This window comes from Callorhinus ursinus, unplaced genomic scaffold, assembly GCF_003265705.2.
Source record: "Callorhinus ursinus isolate GAN/ISIS: 27379988/994484 unplaced genomic scaffold, GSC_fseal_2.0 scaffold7, whole genome shotgun sequence".
Lineage (NCBI taxonomy): Eukaryota > Metazoa > Chordata > Mammalia > Carnivora > Otariidae > Callorhinus > Callorhinus ursinus.
This window is the reverse complement of record NW_027397069.1, coordinates 54,334,601-54,354,769: the sequence shown is the minus strand read 5'-3', so window position 1 is coordinate 54,354,769 and position 20,169 is coordinate 54,334,601. Positions and strand designations below refer to the sequence as shown.

The window sequence follows — 20,169 nt, the reverse complement described above, 5'->3', positions numbered from 1 at the left end:
CAGTTGTGTGATATCTCAGAATAAATCCCATGTACTTGCTGTCAAAAAAGGAGAAAATATATCCAAAATATGAAGAATTGTGAGGATATTATTTTATAACAGTGCACAATTAGCAATGTTGAGCAGATATGAACATAGAATTAATGAATAACAATGAAAATAAAAGAAGTCTAAATAAAGAACTTTGATTTGTGGGAGGGAAAGAATTCCTTTTTATTGTCAGAGAAATGGTTATTAAAAATAACTTTTAAAGCAATATTCATGCCAAAATTCTTGATAATTCTTGATTGTGGGAGTTGACCAAAAATGAATTAAAACTATTCATGAACTCATCTATTCAGAAAATATCTGTGGTGCACATATCTTCACAAAACAATCTCTTCTAGTAAGGAGATGTTTTTAAATATAAAAGATCAAAATTACAGTAATTTTGAAATCACAATTAACCAAATGTTATTTCAAATATAATGCTGTACAAAACCAAATAGCTGATATTAGTAGAAATGCCATAGGATCTGAACCCTGGTGATACCACCGACAAGCTGGCATCCAAGTCAAGCTTTTTAACCTTTCAGTTTCAGTTTTTTTATCTGAATCTGCTATAGTAATAACATTTGTTTTATATTTCTTATCTGTAAAGTGGAGCTACTATGATAATATTTCCTTCATGTTCTTTTCAAGGCTTTTGTAAAGAACATCTATATGAACATTCTTTGATATTATAAAATGCTATATAATGATATTAATTTCAAGGTTTTTGTTTAAATTTCTATCAACTTAAAAACAACTTTGCAAACATCCAAGGGAGCCATTTAATTTCTGAAATTTAGGAATATATATTCAAAAAGCATAGTTGTGATCACTAATTTATATATCTTTACTATGTTTTTTACTTAACTTTTGTGGCAGAGTATTGTCTATGCAAAAGTCATACCAAACCTCCCACTTTCATGACTTCTTCTCATGATTGAGGCTGAAAAATGCCAGATACTCATTTTTTCTAGGCTCCTTTGCACTTGGGGGGAGCCATTTTAGCCTTTTCAGGCCAGTGAGATGTAGAAGTTTATTGGAGGATTTCCTGAACAATGTTTCCTGTATGTTTTTCTCTTAACCATGGTTTTTTTCTCCCTTTTTCCTAGCTTTCTTTCCCATTTCCTTTTCTTTCTTCTTTCGTTCCAGTCTTCATGTTTTTGCTAAAACATTTCCCCTTACTGGAAATATCTTCCCCCTCTTTCTATCTTACTATCCAAATCCTAGTACTTTTCAAAGTGCATCTAAATTCCCATTTTCTCTCCTGACTAGGTAATATCTATATTCTAGCTTATGATACTTGGTCCCTTGATTATTTCCTCTTCCTTTTACATTTTCTTCAGTCTTTATATTCTCGTGTAATTATTTTGTACAGATAACTAGGTTGTTGTGTTTTTTTCTCCCAAGAGTTGTAAGCTCCTTGAAGGCAGGTCCTTTGTCACAGACTGCTTTTGAATTCTTTAGAGAGCGTGGTACTACAGTAGGCTTGTAAAAATACCAATAAAAAATTGTTAAATGTAATTGCATAGTGGAGAATTAGGCTATAATGTGTAGTTAGTTTGAAAACCAGTTGCATGTCTAAGTCTTTAGAATTATTGATATAACACTATTGAAAACAGTGACAACTTTTGTATATGTTTATCAGCTATGAAAAGCCAAGATCTTTCTTTAAAATGAAAAAAAGTTTATTACTATTAGATGATCATTTTATAGCTTCTTTCAAAGGAGAACTAGTGTTGTGATTTTCAGATCCTATTTTATGCTTACATTATCCCTGAATAAGTTTTGAAAATATTATAAAATAGGAAAGAAAAAAATGAAGCAGCATCAACCTGACTGTCTGCATATAGAGAAATGGTTAAATAAATTGTGGTGCACCAATATTAAGGAAACACCATGCAGCAGCTTCTTAAGAAGAATGAAGTCGTTCTGCTAAATCTGGCATGTAAGGAAACCAGGATCTACTATTAAGAAACAAAAATAACTTATAAAGCAGAATGTATGGTATGAAACCAGTTTTTAAAACCATGTATTATTTAATCCTGGAGTCCTGGGATCGAGTCCCGCTTCGGGCTCCCTGCTCGGCGGGGAGTCTGCTTCTCCCTCTGACCCTCCCCCCCTCATGCGCTCTCTCTCTGTCTCTCATTCTCTCTCTCAAATAAATAAATAAAATCTTAAAAAAAAATAAAATAAAACCATGTATTATTTAAACAAATCATGTCTGTGTTTGGAAAAAAATGAAAGAACTAAACTGTTAACAGTGGTTAACTTTGGGGAGTGGAATTAGAGAAGAGGAAGGCAGGAGATTTTTCAAACAATAGAGAAGCATGTAAAATAGATTTTTTTTCTACAATGAGCATTATTTTGAAATCAAAATGCAAAAAGATACATTTTAAAAGAATCAGTAAAGCAAGAAAAGTAAACGCTTGTTTTGTAAAACAAGATGCAATTTTGTGTTTGCATTTATTAAAGATTCTTTTCTTTGATTAATAGTTATGAATAGATTTGTAATTATTTTTCCTACTCCAGATCATGTTTTGTATGTCTTCAGAGTTATGGTAATGGAATCCAACTATAATTACTGAACTAATTTTATAGATATTTTTCCATTCGATAAAGTACCTGAATATGTTTTACTATAAATGCTATGTGTTTATTTGCCATAAATGGCCGTGTTTGAATCTGAAAATTAAATATCTTGTCTAAAAGTACTTTCCATTATTAACATGCTTCATAAGCACGTAGAAAGAGATACTTTGAGACTAGTTTCCCTTGACATTTTATTTGTTTTTTTACATTTTTTATTTAAATTCAATTAATTAATATATAATGTATTATTGGTTTCAGAGGTACAGGCCTGTGATTCATCAGTCTTATACCAGGGCTCATTACATCACATACCCTCCTTAATGTCCATCACCCAGTTACCCCATCCCTCCACCCCCTCCCCTCTAGCAACCGTCAGTTTGGTTCCTATGATTAAGAGTCTCTTACGGTTTGTCTCCCTCTCTGGTTTCATCTTGTTTTATTTTTTCCTCTCTTCCCCCATGATCCTCTGTTTTGTTTCTTAAATTCCACATATCAGTGAGATCATATGATAATTGTCTTTCTTTGATTGACTTACTTCACTTAGCATAATACCCTCTAGTTCCATCCATGTCATTGCAAATGGCAAGATTTCTTTCTTTTTTTTTTTTTTTTTTTGATGGCTGGTCCCTTGACATTTTAAACTGAGTAATTTAATTTATAACTCAAGGTTTTCTGTCCTTTTACTCAGTCTACTTCTTTCTTTGTCCTTTCTGTGTTCTTTTTAGATCCCGTTTTTCTTCTTGGCTCCAGAGCACCAGCTCACAAATTGTACTTTTAAAGATTTATAACAGGTTTATAATGTGATTTTCTAACATAACATTTTTGTTAGCTCTGATTTCAATAATTTGTAGAAAAGTGAGAGTTTGTAAAAACTTGGAAAACTGGAAGATGACATACTTTATAAGGGGAAATGTGTATTAGCTCTCAACAGGGTGGGGTGGTTCTTTTATTAAAAGATATATTGTGTTCTTACCTCATTCAAGCAAGAAGTTTTCACGGAAGTATCAACTATGGAGAAAACAGAAATCAGATCCAGCAAAGAAGGGCAGAGAAACATGAGAATTATTACCATCTAACAGTGGTTATAGCACTAAGCCCATTTTTGTTGGTTATGATGCTGGTTATATATTGCATCTTAGGATTCCATTAATTCTTTCTTACCTCATCCTTTGTTATTTCTTAAATTGAGAAGTTGGAAGAAAATCATAGCCTGCATTTCACTTAGTGTGGTTATATTTTTTGGAAAGATGTGGAATTATAACTATTAAATTTAGAATTTGGTATACATGAATTATAGCCTTTAGCTTTTATTCTTACTATATTTATATGTTTTTTTATAAGATCAATTTTTACTCTGCTCAAAGACACATTGTATTACTCTACCCTCATTCTCTTCTGATGACCTTGAGTCCTTTTCTGAGAAGATCAAAGCAAATTTGTGCTCCCTAATGCCATTTGTCTTTACTTTTGACAGTTTCTTTATTCAAACTTTTATCTTTCCTTCTTATTTTAGAAAAACATGTATCATTCTTCTTGGATATTAAACTTTTCGCTTACATTCTTGGTCCTTTCTTCCATCATGAGCTCAAGAATCTCACCCTATCGATTATCCCCTTCTCATCTTGCATCTCCCTCGTATCTGTCCCACTCAATCTACTGAGAATTCGAAGTTTAAAAAATAAAAAGAAAAAGCAAACAAAACCCCCTTTCTTTAGCCCTTCAAGTTCTCCTTCCATTCCTTATCAGACACTAGTATTATATACTTGTGCCTCCAATCCTTAACCTCTTACATTCCTAATTTTGTCCTTGACTTTTGTGTGTCTTGGCACTACTAAGACTCCAACCTCTCATCCAGTCTTCTAGGCATGGTAATTGAGCCATGCTACCTGGATCAGAGCTAATATTACCAGTTTCCCAAGGAAGACTGCCTTGGAGTGCTCTGCCTGCTTTATGCTTACTGTATTGCGGTATGCTCTGGTGGTCCCAGCCTGGCTTTGGTCTCTCTATCAGCCTGTGTCTTTTAGAATTTTAGGGGAATATGAATTCTTAAGAGATCCCTTTCCTTGTTTTTAGTGGTTTTCTGAAGATCATTTTTCCCCTAATACTTTTGCTTTTTAAGAATTGAAAGAGGGTCTTAGAAGTTAGATGATAGGTTTAGGCAGGAGGTTCATCCCTACTCTGCTGCATTTGGTATTGTTGAACACTCCACGTTTTTGAAGTTCTCTTCTTTTGGTCATAGGGATCGTATATTTTTCTGGTTCTTCTTTTCCTCTCTAACTACCGTTTCTTTAGTCACTACTTTTTCTCTCTAACTACCGTTTCTTTAGTCACTACTTTTTCTCTCTCTCCCTGTAGGTGCTCCCTAAAGTTTTGTCCTTGGTTCTCTTTTGGTCTCTTTTGTATTCCATTGGCAGAATGGGTGACCCCCAAATATATTGCTCTGGTTCTGTTTTCTCTCCAAGTTCTAGTTCTGTATGTTCAAGTGCCTATAAGCATCTATATCCAGAAGCCTTGCTGGCACTTCAAACTCGTTACATATCAAACAACTGGTTATTTTATAAAATTTTTTTTCCTCCTGTGGTCCATATTTCTTTTAAGATCTTACCAGTCTACTCTTTCACATGGAAAACAAGGAAACTCACTGTCATCTTAACTCTTTTCTTAATTACCATTTACATTTATTCAGTTACCAAACCTATTGTCTCTGATACTCATATTCCTCTCATTCCCCTGCTAAGTTACCTTCACTGTCATCCTGGACTACTACAGTTGCCTTTGATTTCATCACCTACTGTTTCTCTGCTCTTTTGATTCTTCTTAAGGACCACCAAATTCATGGTCATGAAATAGAATTTTGATCACATCATGGCTCCTCTTTGCCCACAAATTAACAGTTAAAATTCATTAGCCTACTATTAAAGGCTCTCCATAATTTGACTCCAACCTGTTTTTCCTTTTTTTTTACTACTACCATTCACATACCATTTGCATCTGATAAACTAAACTGTTTGTTATTTACATCTTGCACTTCCTAATCCTCTCTGTTCCTATTTCCACATGACCAAATCATACACATCATTCACAACTGAGTTCCAGTGCCACCTTCTCTATGAAACATTCTCTGATTCTTTAAGATATACATATTTTTTGGTTCATCTGAATTTTTATGGTATTTCATTGGTCTTTTCCTTTGTGATTCATAACTTTTTGTCTTACACTATAGTTATTTTTGGTACATGTCTTATATCCCCTATTAGAATATAAATTCCTTTTTCCGACCTATATCCTCATAGACCGTATTGCCCTCAGATGGTTGGATGAATGAATCCCGTACATTTTGTTTTAAAGATTTTATTTTTAAGTAGTCTGTACACCCAGCATGGGGCTTGAACTCAAAACCCTAAGATCAAGAGTCACGTGCTCTACCCACTGAGCCAGCCAGGTGCCCTGAACCTTTAAATGATAGAAAGCTGTTAACAGAGCCTTGCCATTATAAAGTATATAGGGCTATTTCATTTAGTTGTATGGTTTGTGTACTGTCCAAAGACTCCTGCCAAGGGAGTGAGTAGGGCCTGAAATCCAGCTCACATTCCCCCTTCCCCATACCAAAATATGTGCCAGGCTGGTGCAGGGCTGCATCTGCCTGGAGGGTGGGTTACTTGTTCTTTACACGAAGGTTCTATTTGCTTGTTAATCTATGCATCTGCTTGACTGCAGCTGTCCTTTTTCTGACTCTTTCCAAAGCATCATATAAGCTAAAAGCAACCCTGAAAGTACTGACGATATTAATTGAAGTTCATTATGGAAACTACTTTGTGTCACGTAGAAACTACCCAAAAATTATTTGTTGAAATAAAAGTTATGGATTAATTGAATATGAAATAAAGCATTATTATAGAGCATCTCCTTGGTAATTTACTATTAATTTCAAATTTACCCTTCTAGAACATTTGAGATTGCTTGTAATTTTTTACTGAGGTCAGTTGGCTAATATTTATTGGTCCCGTTTCCCTTGTCACCACTTCAACTATATCTTTTGGTTAGGATAATTTGATATGAGGTAGACATTTTTTTTTGCCTTGTTCCTTTAGTGCTGTTGTGGTAGAGCCAATGATAGTGGCTTCTGGAAGTTTTTGTAGTTTGATTTGAGGGTTAAGTCATAGACAAAAAAGAGTTTATTTTTTAAACCCATTCCATTTTACTACTTTTCTAGTTTAGTAATTTGTCTAGTTATTTACTTAATGTGTCTTTGTAATATAAAATTTCCATAAACCTGTGAGAGATAGGTGGAATATTCCTACCTAAATATATAGAACAAAGCTTAGAGATGTTAATTGACTTGGGCACAAGGCAAGCAAATAATGAAGCTAGGCTAAAATCCAGGATTTCTGTATTATCCCTATCCCATGCTTTTCTAAAATGCTGCATCCAAAATTGTTTTAGTGGAATTATTTTGGTGTGGTACGTATATAAGGCAAATTAAAAAGTCCTTAAACACATAGTTAATGGCTTATTGGTATGTGGGTATGTGTGTCTGAGCACCTAGTATTGCACTTTGTATCTACTAAGTGTTTAATAAATAAGGTTGATGACACACTGCTTGTGAGTCCTCCAGTGGATCTGTCTCATTCCAGAGTAGTGACAGGGCAACCACAAGTGGACTGATATATTTTCAATATGTGCTAGAATTTTTATTATATGAGTAGAGAAATGTCTAACATTTAGTGCTTAATTAAATGCCAGCCACATATGTATATTACTTCACTTGACCCTCACAACTGGTCCTGGAACTGTATATTGTTATCTCCAATTTAAATATAAAATACTTATACACAATCAGTTTTCATTCAAATCTAGGTCTGCCTAATACCAAAGAGACTATGACCTAATACCAAAGAGACTGCCTAATACCAAAGAGACTAGCCGCTTGATATTTGAAGAATATTCAGAATAGCTTATCACATAAAGGCCTTCGGAGGCTATATATCTATGTCTATTTATTGCTAGATAGATAGAGCTGTAGATTATACTATCCTAGCATTAGGGAAACAAAGCAGTCCCTCCTTGAACTGGTATAGGAGATCTTAATGCTGGGGCTAAATATTGCAGGTGCTACTTCAGCTCAGTACCAGCAGGGGGCCAGAGTGGTGCTGGAAAAGTGAGAAGAGCCATGACATTCTCAGCTTTAAGAGATTACTCTGGTGTTTTGGAAATAGAGCCAGTAGGAGGAAGGATGTCTCCTAATTTTTGTTATTCAGCTTCCTCCTTCCTAAAAAAAAAAAAAAGAACAGGAGATGGGCAACACAGTAGTGAAAGTGAAAGAGAAACCAGAATAATTGAGTTTGTTATCTTGTTGAGGTTAATTAGAAGACCTTTTAAAGATTTCCGAATTTGGCCAAGGATTAGCAGTTAGTGTACAATTAGAAATGTGGGTGTGGTTTTTAAGAAATCTTTATTATTATTGAAGTATAGTTGACATAACAGCGTTATATTAGTTTCAAGTGCACAACAGGAAATGTGTTTTCCATTCTGTCAATTAAACTGAGATTTCTGTGCAATCTCTAAAGCATTTCTCTTATAGCATTTCTTCTATATTCTGCTTTTATGAAAGCAGTTTGAATATCTTTAAACAACTTGCAAGGCCACAATGTCAATAATGTTCAAAATGGAAATTATGAGAAGGAAGAACTAGAGATATCTATGGTGTATGGGTAGCATGACAAGCTACTAAAGACTTTAAACAGATTCTTTGCTTTGGGGCTCCTTTATTGGTTATCAAAGGCTAAAGCCTATTAAAGAATAAATCAAATGTAATTTCTGGGCTACCTGAAGGTGTAGTTGTGATGCTTTGTATTTATATTGTGGTCTTTGGGAATGGAGAAAAACATAGAAAGAAAAGTGTGAATGAGAAGTGAAGAAAAGAAGTGAGGTTAAGACAGAGATAAATGCCACTAAAAAAACCAAAGATCTGTAGTTACTCAAATTAACAAAATTGCAGCAATAGGTATACAGTACGTTTTAGCGTACTCTAACACATACATATCTATATGCATATACATATACATGCATTTTATAATGGTAAAAGTAATAGTCATTTCCTCTATAACACTTGTTTTGAAACAAATGTGTTCCAACATGATTGATATATTAGGGAGCAATTTGAGCATGATACACATTTCTTGTTTGCTTTATGCAAAAACCACCCTGCTAAACCAAGCCACATAGGAATACACACAATGTACACATGCACACACTTCAGACACCTACCAGCAACCTCAGTGTACCACGTGTTATGAGTCCTATCCATCCACATTTGGTATTAAAACTTTCCAGCTGATTTCAGATAACCCTATTTTCAGTATTTCAAAATAACTCACAAGCTTCAGTTCTTCTAACACCCACCTTCATTAGCAAGTGCCCAGTCTTTTTCAAGGTACAGTGTCATATTTATTGTAGCATTTATGTACTTTTTAACCACTTAACATATGTAAAACTACTGTTTTTTTTTAACTCTATTTATTTATTTTGACAGAGAGAGAGAGAGAGACAGTGAGAGAGTGAACACAAGCAGAGGGAGAGGGAGAAGCAGGCTTCCCGCTGAGCAGGGAGCCCGATGCGGGGCTCGATCCCAGGACCCTGGGACTATGACCTGAGCCAAAGACAGATGCTTAACGACTGAGCCACCCAGGCGCCCCATAAAACTACTATTTTTATTGGGTTCCTACCTTTTCTAAAAAAAGTCTCTGATGAAATTTTTGAAAAAAAATTTTTTTTAAAGATTTTATTTATTTATTTGACAGAGAGGGACACAGCGAGAGAGGGAACGCAAGCAGGGGGAACGAGAGAGGGAGAATCAAGGCTTGAGACACAAGGCTCAATCCCAGGACCCTGGGATCATGACCCGAGCCGAAGGCAGACGCCTAACGACTGAGCCACCCAGGCGCCCCTTTGATGAAATTTTTGAATATTGAATTCCAACCCCACTGTTCCTTGCTTTTTATCTCTCTAGTGTGATCACAGGCCCAAGCTAAATTATTATGAGCAAAAGCAGGGAGGCAGAAAGTTGAGAAAGATATGAAAGAACCTAGGAGAAGATACAATAAGAAGGTATGAAAGAGGGGCGCCTGGGTGGCTCAGATGGTTAAGCGTCTGCCTTCGGCTCAGGTCATGATCCCAGAGTCCTGGGTTCGAGTCCCACATCGGGCTCCCTGCTCCTTGGGAGCCTGCTTCTCCCTTTGCCTCTCTCTCTCTCTCTCTCTGTCTCTCATGAATAAATAAATAAATAAATCTTAAAAAAAAAAAAGAAGGTATGAAAGATATGATTAGAAAGAAAAGATATGATTGGAACCTAGGAGAAGCCTGAAGACCCAAGCATCTTTTACTACTCCCTTGGGCAAAGGTAATGGCCAACCCCAGAATGCAAAGCAGTCTATTGGGATGCATGCTAGTTTTAAGGGGGAAGGTTTACCCTCATTTGTTTGGAAGAAGCAGTTTGACCTGGGGGCTTGAGTAATGGACAGAGCACTGAAGCCAGTTAGAGAAAAAATCACAGTAACAAGTCCAGATTCACCAATTTCTGACTTTGGTTAGTAGAAAGCAAGAAGCAAAATGATTAAAGTCAAAGAAAATCTAAGACAGTTGTATTGTCAAAAATATTCAAGTCTGGGGCGCCTGGGTGGCTCAGTTGGTTAAGCAACTGCCCTCGGCTCAGGTCATGATCCTGGAGTCCCGGGATCGAGTCCCACATCAGGCTTCCTGCTCAGCGAGGAGCCTGCTTCTCCCTCTGACCCTCCCCCCTCTCATGTGCTCTCTCTCTCTTTCTCTCTCTCTCTCTCATTCTCACTCTCTCAAAATAAATAAATAAAAATCTAAAAATATTCAAGTCTAAGAAATAAAGACTTATATGATTTCCCATTCCCTGGAAACTCCCATTCTCCTGCATGTGATTCCAAAACAAGTGGACTGCTTCAGCAGGAAAGCTCCCAGTCAGGAACCATCTGCAATGACCTTCTCAGTATGATTTTGGGGTTGATAGGGGAGATTCTCCCAGAGATTAGAGATTAGAATCAGGGGCAATCAATTTAGTAACTAAAGAACTCATTTCCCTTCCCAGACAGGGAAGCTTACTCTTCCTGTCCAGCAAAGTATCATATGTATTATGAATTGATGTTTCTTTACCTCCCTTTTTTCATGCAGGTGTTTTTATTGCCGGTGTCTCTTTTTCTACTTTGCCTTGTTTATTAGATGTCTTGGTGTGGGGGGATTAAATTTATAATTGAGCCATAGGATGATAGACCTTAAGGAGCTGCTTCAAACTTGATTGAGAAGCATATACTCAACGGAGATATTGGAGCTGGAGGCAGTGAACAAGTTTGAGCAAGGGTGAGTACACTGTTTGGAAACCTTGCCCAATGTTAGTCAGGGCCATCGTTGAAAGTATAGATGTAGGAAAAGGGTAGGTGTGGATGCTGAGCAACCAGGTTGAACTTTTTTATGGAATGGTTTTATATAATACACAAATGTAACTGAGTGAATCCAACTACATATGCTTTGAAGTTCAATCATAATGCAAAATAATCTCACCCAACATTTCACTTAATGACTCTTGCCTTGAAGTTGCTCTTTCATAGTGAGATTCTCACTTTGCTTTACAGACCTGTCAATCTCTTTGCAGTAATGCTACACACTCAGAAGCCAAGCTGGTTAATAAGTGTACCCCATTCTTATGCATATGGTTATTAACAGTTGGTTACCTGAACTAGCAGCACCAAAGTCATTTTTCAGGTTTGATGTAGCTATTGAAAGAGAGGCCCAAGGGCTTCGCTTCTTTTGAGATCATGGGGACCAAGGCCATGTAATCTGTGCCACCATAGAGGAAGAGCCCAACTATGAATGAAGGAAGCACCAAAGAAGGCAATGCAAGGGGCTCCAATGACATTGTTTAAGCGTGGGCTGAAGTTAGCTTTGATCCAGGGTCTCTCAGCCTTGGTACTGTTGACATTTTGGGCTGGATAATTCTTTGTTAGGAGAGAGGATGTTCTCTGATTTTAAGATGTTCAGTAGCATCTCTGGCCTCTCCCCACTAAATGCTTCCCCAGCTGATAACCACTGATCTAACCCTAGGTTCTTTGGTTATATGATCCTTAAGTTCTGTTTTTGCTAAACTTATGTGCATTGGGTCTTTCACTTGCAGTCCGATTGTTTGTTAACTTTCTCCTATGGCTTCTCTATGTAAATAAAAACAAATGTATTCATTAAACATAAACAACTCTCTAAAACCAATAAAGTAAAATTAGCAATAATTTAGTCCAATAGATGCCACTAAATTGCCAATAAAGCATAAAAACATATATTTGTGTTTAGTATTTTACATGTTAGGATCTTGATATTTTTGAACATGATAAACCAGTTTTTATGTCAATTATTGTTACTGTTGACAGTAAACTTTTTAAACCACCAATGTGTTATTTTGACGGACTAATCAATTTTTTAAAAAGATTTTATTTATTGGGATGCCTAGGTGGCTCAGTCAGTGAAGCATCTGCCTTAGGCTCAGGTCATGGTCTCGGGGTCCTGGGATCAAGCTCTACATTGGGCTCTCTGCTCAGAGGGGAGTCTGTTTCTCCCTCTCCCTTTGTTGCTCCCCCTACTTGTGCTTTCTCTGTGTGTGTGTGCCAAATAAATAAATAAAATCTTTATTTTTATTAAATCTTTATTTTTAAAAGATTTTATTTATTTATTTGACACAGAGAGAGAGCATGGGGGAGGGGCAGAGGGAGAGAGAGAAGCAGACTCCCTGCCAAGCAAGGAGCTCTACTGGGGCTTGATCCCAGGATCCCAGCGTCCCAGGATCATGACCTGAGCCAAGGGCAGACACTTAACCAACTGAGCCACCCAGGAGCCCCTTGATGGACTAATCAATTTAATAATGTGCCTTAAAAAATTCTGTAACTAGTTACAATACTTAGAACTAGTGAAGTGATGCAGTATTTCAAGATGGAATCTAAGTGTTAGGGTACTCAATAATGTCAATATGACTGCTAAGGTGGAGGAGGTAATTTGGAATTCTGCATAGTTATACTATCACACATAGTGATAAATAATTTTTTCCACCACATTTTTGTATTTGAATTACTGTAGAATCATTGCTTATTAGTGTACCATGATGTCATTGGCCACAGCTTGATCTATATGTATCATTTACATTTTTAACTTTCTTCTGTGCTTTCTCAAGCAGACAGCTCCATGGAACTACATTACTTAAGGGTTGTTAAAGTCTCCATCTAATAATAAAACATTAAAATCTCATTCTATGGAAATTTCTCAATTGTGAATTAACAATGTAAAATAGAAGTTTTGATTTTGCAACAGGTAAACTAATTTAACATTTTGACGTTAGAACTCTCTAATGTAATGGTAGTCATGTATGCTTACCAGTACCTTACAAGTTAAATTAGCAGTTAACTGCCAAGAATTATTTAAACTTCATTTATTAGTTTTATTGTTAGAAATTTTGGCATTGTTATTTTGAATCTATATTAGATATATTGAAAGACAAACACATCATTGTGTTAATGTGAACCAAAATTTTTATGTAAGAGAAAATGAATATAAATTTTAAAAAAAGTATAGAGTCGAAATTCTGTAATGATAAATTAGAATTGAAATATCAGTATAAACTAATGACTTTTTAAAACTTATTTGCTACCTTTGATCACTGAAAGGTCTGGAAGCAGTGACATGTCAGTAGCAGTGAGTATGCCTGGGTACCCAAACCTCACTAAAAAGCACTAGGGCTCCCTGAGAAATGACTTATTCCAGATCTGGGACAGAGTAAATACAAAGTGAGGCTGGGACATTCTGTTGAACTAGAAAGCAATAAAAATTCAAAGATTAATGAAATTCTATCAAAAGGATGCAAGAAGTATCTTGAAAGGACTTCCACTGTCCAAATCTGGGAACATTTGCACAATTATTACAGATACCTCTTATATATCATTGCATATCCTCTAGGATTCACTTTTCTCATTTCAGCTGTGTGCAAACTCTTGTGTAGGCATAACCATACACTGCTTCATTTCCTGCTGTTCTGTAAGCCCCTTGCTTTTTGCAGTGTCCATAGGGAAGACTCACACATGTGCAACCTGGAAGTACAGAGGAGTTAAACTCAAGTGTTAGGGGAATAAATGACCTTTTGGGAAAGCCTTTGATCAATGGAAAATGAAGCCAGTGGGTAAATTTTTCTCCTCCCTTTTCTCCTCCCACCTTAGTGGTGGTCCTGAAATGTAGCTTAAAGGGCTTCTAAGAGGCTCAATCTGACAGATTAAACAGGTGGCCAGCTTGGTAATGTATTGTCATATTGGCTCTCCCTCCTTTGCTTTATTCCGCTTGTCCCTCACTCCTGCTCATTGTAATTGGATTACTTTTATTGTATTTTTTTTAAAGATTTTATTTATTTACTTGACAGAGAGAAACACAGTGAGAGAGGGAACACAAGCAGGGGGAGTGGGAGAGGGAGAAGCAGGCTTCCCGCCAAGCAGGGAGCCCGATGCGGGGCTCAGTCCCAGGACTCTGGGATCATGACCTGAGCCGAAGGCAGACGCTTAACGACTGAGCCACCCAGGTGCCCCGTAATTGGATTACTTTTAAAAATAATATTCCATAAGGCTTTTGCTTCAGATCCAACTTTTTTGGGGAACCCAAGCTAGAAGGATGGCATCAAAAAGAATAATGCCTGTAATTTATTGAAACATTGAATATATAAAGATTTATGAACCATTTTGAATGATATTCAAAAGCAGAGAAAGACTTACCAAAAATAATCTTTTATTTGCCATCATTGGAAGAGAATGTTACCAGCTGTTACTCTCAAAATTGGTAATTAAAGGAAGCCATTATCATTCTTTTTCAATTAGAAGTCTAGTTGAGGAGAAGCTCTTCTCTACAAAACAAGTCAGCCAATATAGCAGAAAGAAGAACAGAATTTTTTAAATGACCAGTTTTTAACCCCTGATGAAATGATTGATTTAGGCAAGGATCATCAGTGAAGACTAAAATTCTTGGAGGAAGCGTTGGTGGAAAACTGCATATTTGCATGTTATGAACGATCACTCTATACCTTACTAGCTAGTCAAAAAGGAAAACAAGTCTTCTCAATAAATAAATTTGCTTTTAGTACCTTAACTCATAGAAATAGCTTATTTATTATTTATTATTTAAAAGGCTTATTGTATTTTCCTGGTTTTTTTCATGCCTAGTAATTTTTGACTGCATGCCAGACATTATGAGTTTTATGCTGTGTGCTAGATTTCTAAAAATGCCTTTAGATATTTTTGAATTCTACTCTAGGAGGCAGTTAATTTATTTGGAAAGAATTTTATCCTTTCTGGACTTAATTTGTAAAGTCTATAAGGAAGGACCAGACAACTTTTAATCTAGGGCTAATTTGGTCTCACTGCTAAGGCAGTATCTTTCAGAGTATTCAACCCAGTTTCCCATATATTATGAGATTTCTTCACTCTGGCTGTTGGGAACAAGAACTATTTCCAGTCCTGTGTGAATACTGCGAATTCTTCAGCCTGATTCCTTTGGTTCTTTTCCTGTCTTTGGAGTTTTCTCACAGATATGCTAATCAGTTCTCAGATGAAGAATTGAAGAGACTCCTCTGCTGATCTCTGGGACGCTTTGCAACTCTCCCCTCTGGTAGTCCGCCCTGTGAATTTTAGTCAGATTGGCCTTCTTGAATTCTCAACCTTGTCTCTTTAACTCAGGAAGACTGCTACGCTCTGTTTGGACTCCCCTTCCTGCTCTGCAGCCTGGGGCAATAATCACCTTTTTTCCCTTTTCTCAGGGATTATTGGGCTGAGCTGCTTGGTGTCCAGTGTCTAAAAACCATTGTTTTATATATTTTGCCCAGTTTTTAAGTTATGTAAAACAGAAGAGTAAATTCAGTCCCTATTACTTCATCATATCCTGAAACAGACTACAATCCACTATAATTGTACTTTTTAATTTTTCTTTTCAAATAATTTTTAGAAGAAGGTACTTTTAAATTTTCAAGTATTAATAGGGTTGGTTAAAGCATATTTGCTTATATATTAAATATTTTAAAAATAACTTTTAGTTTTCTCATCTTGTTTTCAGAGGATGAAGCTTGTACCATTCCCCTTTGGAAATTTATTGATTTTTTTTTTTTTGTGGGTTAATATATGGTCACTTTTTGTGATTTATTTGCATGCATTTAAAAAAGTGGTGTTTGGTAGAAATCAAATATAAACACATACAATCATGTGTCATCAGTCTTAGTGTATATTTTGAATACCTTGTCTTTATTTTGTGCCTTAGAATCATAGATTGATAATAACGTCTTCCAGTGTTAAAGTGACTTAAAAAAAATTAACCTCGTAGTTATTCTAAGCACCATCCTTACTAATTCTGAATTTCTTCAGGTATATCAGAACACTTTGAGTATAATCTTGGACTCAGGAAGATACAAGGCGCTTACTACTAATCACCCCCTGGTGATTTAAGATAATATCTGTTTAATATTTATTTTAAGTAGGAAATAAAACTCTAAGTTTTACGGAACTACAAATTAAAGGAATAATTGGCAGACTAATTTCTAGTCTTCTTTGGTGCCTATTTCTTAGGTGTTAAGAATTAAATTACCTTATAATATATTTAAGTTTTAAAAGTCTACTTTAGGGGCACCTGGGTGGCTTAGTCATTTAAGCACCTGACTCATGATTTAGGCTCAGGTCACGATCTTGGATTGTGAGATGACCCCTCATCCGGCTCCCAGCTCTGGGCTCCGGCGCGGTGTGGAGTCTGCTTGAGATTCCACTTGAGATTCCCTCTGCCCCTCTCCCCCCACCTCATGATCTCTCTCCCTCTCTCTCTCTCAGTAAATAAATAAAATCTTTAAAAATAAATAAATAAAAGTCACTTTAAATGAACCACCTTAAGTACATATTTTTAAATAAATATATGTGTATATTAGGGAATATATATTAAACACATGATATATAGATTAAGAAATAAAGCCCAGCTTTATTTATTTGCTTATTTTTCTTAAGGGTAGTAACCAATTATTTATAGATTTTTGCCTTGCACTTTATTTAAGCTTATATTCTTAGGGATGCTTTAGTTCTGCAGAGAATAAGACTAAAACATAATAGGTCTAACTTCTATCAGTTCTGTAATTGAGAGATCTGTCATCAGAAGAGGAGCCTGAGAATTTTGATTGGAAATAGATAGTGGGAGACTGAGAACCTGAAAGTCTTTGGGGCTATGGGACTGGAACAGAAAGCTGTAAAGCAGGCTCTGACCAGCATTCTCACAGGGTCAGCATGTATTCCAAGCTGAGTACATTGCCTCCTAATTCCAGAGAATTCTACAAATGCCATCTAAGCCTGTCGTCACCAACCATCCCACTCAGTTTTCTACCTAATTCCTCATTCTCAAATTTTTCAGAGATCCATAATTTTAAGATATTTTGCTTTATAATTAATTATACATGTGTAATAATGAAAAAAGTTTTTTTAATACTCCTAAGCCTTTTAAATTCTCACTGAAGAGGTATTATGCATCCTGACCAATGTTTGTGTGTGTGTATGTGGAGAGAGGAGGACTTCTAAACAAAGTAATCATATTTGGTTTGCACATAAATAGTATAAGCTGCTCTACTTGATATTTTTGGTGTCAGTATTTTTCTATGTTCTTTGTAATTTTCCCTTTTATAACTGCAAATGTTGGATCTAAGTTTCAAAATATGCCATATTTTAAAATACATTAAACTTTCACACACTTAAATTATAAATACTTTAATTTTAAAATCTTGCTTTTTAAAATCTGAAGATTAAATTCATGGTACTTAAATATTTCCTTGCTACATTTTTATTATGATTGGAAATCAGCATCTTCTGAGAAACTAACATATTAGTAAATGAAGCCATTATTATCACTATCAACACACCTTTGTTAGAAACTTTTATTTACATTTTTAAAAAGCATTGTCAGGCCATTTTAATCTGTGGACCAAACTCCATACATGAGCAACTGTAGGACTGAGAGGGAAAAATACGGTGAGAAGAATATTGTGTTTATCCCTAGACGTTTTTGGGGGGGAGGGAGAAAGATTTCCAGTTTGCCTCAGCTTAATTGCTTTACACACATTCTTGTGACGCACAGTTGGGAGGGAGGAAGAAAAAGAGGGAGCTGTTACTGTGTGGTATGTATCTAAAAGAGAGCGTTTGAGAGGGAGAGGAGAAAGCAGAAGCAAGCTGGTCTGACCAGAAACAGAACTGCCTGTGACAGATTAAGAGACAGGCAAGGCTTGGAATCTGAGAGCAAGCAAAGAGAGTGGAAATTTACAGCTGCCCTGTGCGAGTGTTCAAGTGATCATTTTCTGCTAACGTTTTCCCGGTGGTAACTGTTACTCTTCAAAGAGAGAGAAAAAGTCAAGACGGGATTGTGGAAACTCCTCTCTGCAGCAGTTTGGTAACAGGAGGCACCGTCTGTTAAACAGAAGATAAAACTACTTCATGTAAAGTGCTTTGAGCCCAAGAGAGAGCTGTCTTCAGCACCTCACCATGTGTCTACTTTTTGTTGCTTAAACAAGCTTGGACATTTCTATAACATTCGGTAAGTATCAGCCAGGTTATCTATCCCAGTTCATAGAAATGGAATTAATATGGTAAACTTCAGTTTTCATTGAGGTTTTATAGTTATTGCTTATATATTCATTTTAAATCATGTTGTTACCTTGTTTCTTTGTGCATGATGAATTGCTGTTACTAGGAGAGGTTTAAAAAAAACAACAACTACAAAACAATACTTCTCTGTTGCCTAAGGCACTTGAACCATTACCAACTATTCTGTCCATGGAATATCTTATTTTGGAAATGGGTTTTTATTTACAAAGAATTTCCAAAAATAAAATAGTGGCAGTATACTATTTTTCATGTTTCCTTTTCAAAGGCATGAAAATTCAAAAGTTACCTCTGTCTATTGTCAGATTTAAAATTATCGTTGTGATGTTTGGTATTCTCAATTATTATAAGTTATACCATTCTCTCATAATTCAAATAGAAGTGTTAATGAAACCATTAATTAAAAGGACATATAATTTAAACATTGAATGCTTCTGTTAGATCCAATAAGTGACACATGATTTTTTCAAAGTTCTGTAATGAATATAAAAATTAGATAATTTACATATCAAATTTACCATTTGATACAAAATGAATGTACATGGATTTCAAATTAAGGATTCAAACAGTTATTTTGTTCTTATAGCTGATACCAGGCTCTCATATAACCTTGTTTTTCTGCTAAAGAACTGTTATAGCCAGATGCATATATGTATGCAAGCAATACAGCAGAGAAAAGAAAAATAAACTTGTAAAATATGTATTCACATTCCAAGAGAAACTTGATTTGTATAGTATTAACAAAGGACATTGTATACTAATTTTTTATGTCTTTTTAAAGGCATCAGTGGAAGACACACAATCATTCCTCTGTGGGAGGAGGGAAATATATATTGTTAGCTGCTAAACTGAGTCACTGCATAGAGATGTACCATTCTAAGCAGTTTCTAATTTACTCTCTGCCAGCATAAAAAAATATGTCCTTAGTTAGTGATTCAAGTGAATCCTTTAAGCAGAACAACTTAACTGAAATGAAAACTTCAAGAGAGTGTCAGTAAACATATCGAAAGGGTTTATACCCTGGACATAATATATAAAATGGCTGTATTTCCTCTATGTGTACAGAAGCCTGTAGAACAGGTTTTGTTTTGTGGGTTTTTTTGTTTTTTTTTTTTAATGCCTTTCACCTATGTATAAGAAGAAACTCAGCTGGTCTTGGGAAAGCTTTTCCAGACCAATATCTTACACTTAAAGTCAAAAGTAAATAAAATAAAGATAATATCACAAGACAACTTTTCTTCTTTGCAGAAGTTCCTATACTCGGTCTTAGACCAATGGAAGATTTGCACACAGCTTCACAATTATCTGAATAATTTTCTTATTTTAAACTATTAAGTCATTGGTATTACCTTAGTGGTGGCATCATTTCTTAAGCCCATAGGAATGTAAATATGACAGTAAAGAATAAGTCATTCCCAGTTTACAAATGTTTTGTACTTCAGAGGTTATTGTGAGTGGGTGGTTGGGAATTTGGGACCTATCTTCCCTGGAAAATAATTTAACAAATGATTGTTTGACTTTTATTATAGCCAAAGAATTATTTTAGTCACACTATAGAAAAACCATTGCCACCCTGAAAAATAGTAGGAAACCAATTCTAGTAACGAAACCAAGTGTAAAAACAATTATGTTGAATAAAACATTTTTATTTATCCTAGACATTAATGCTTGAAGAAAAGCAAATTTAATGAGATGGATGGGTTTTTGGAAGGATGCTTATAAACAGGATTTCTAGGTACTTTAAAGAGCTTCCAAGGTTGATTGCACACCCTGTATGAGATCTAATCTCATGTTACAATTCGTGATTTTTATTTTCCTTGCTCTAGGCCTATTTCTAGCC

At 35.6% G+C, this 20,169-nt stretch overlaps 1 protein-coding gene across 13 annotated transcripts in view; it reads left to right on the top strand.

Annotated features, from left to right (window-relative positions):
- CAB39L (calcium binding protein 39 like) overlaps positions 1 to 20,169 on the top strand; it is a 112,821-nt gene that overhangs the window by 23,373 nt on the left and 69,279 nt on the right. For 6 of the 13 annotated variants that reach the window (XM_025874927.1, XM_073894583.1, XM_073894587.1 and 3 more), the window contains one exon: positions 18,066 to 18,261. The exons of 6 other annotated variants lie outside the window; for them this stretch is intronic. The gene's annotated coding sequence lies outside the window, so the exon portion shown is untranslated. Of the gene's footprint in view, positions 1 to 17,797; positions 18,262 to 20,169 lie in introns of those variants that run through there. One more of the 13 variants, XM_073894586.1, reaches the window with a different exon arrangement.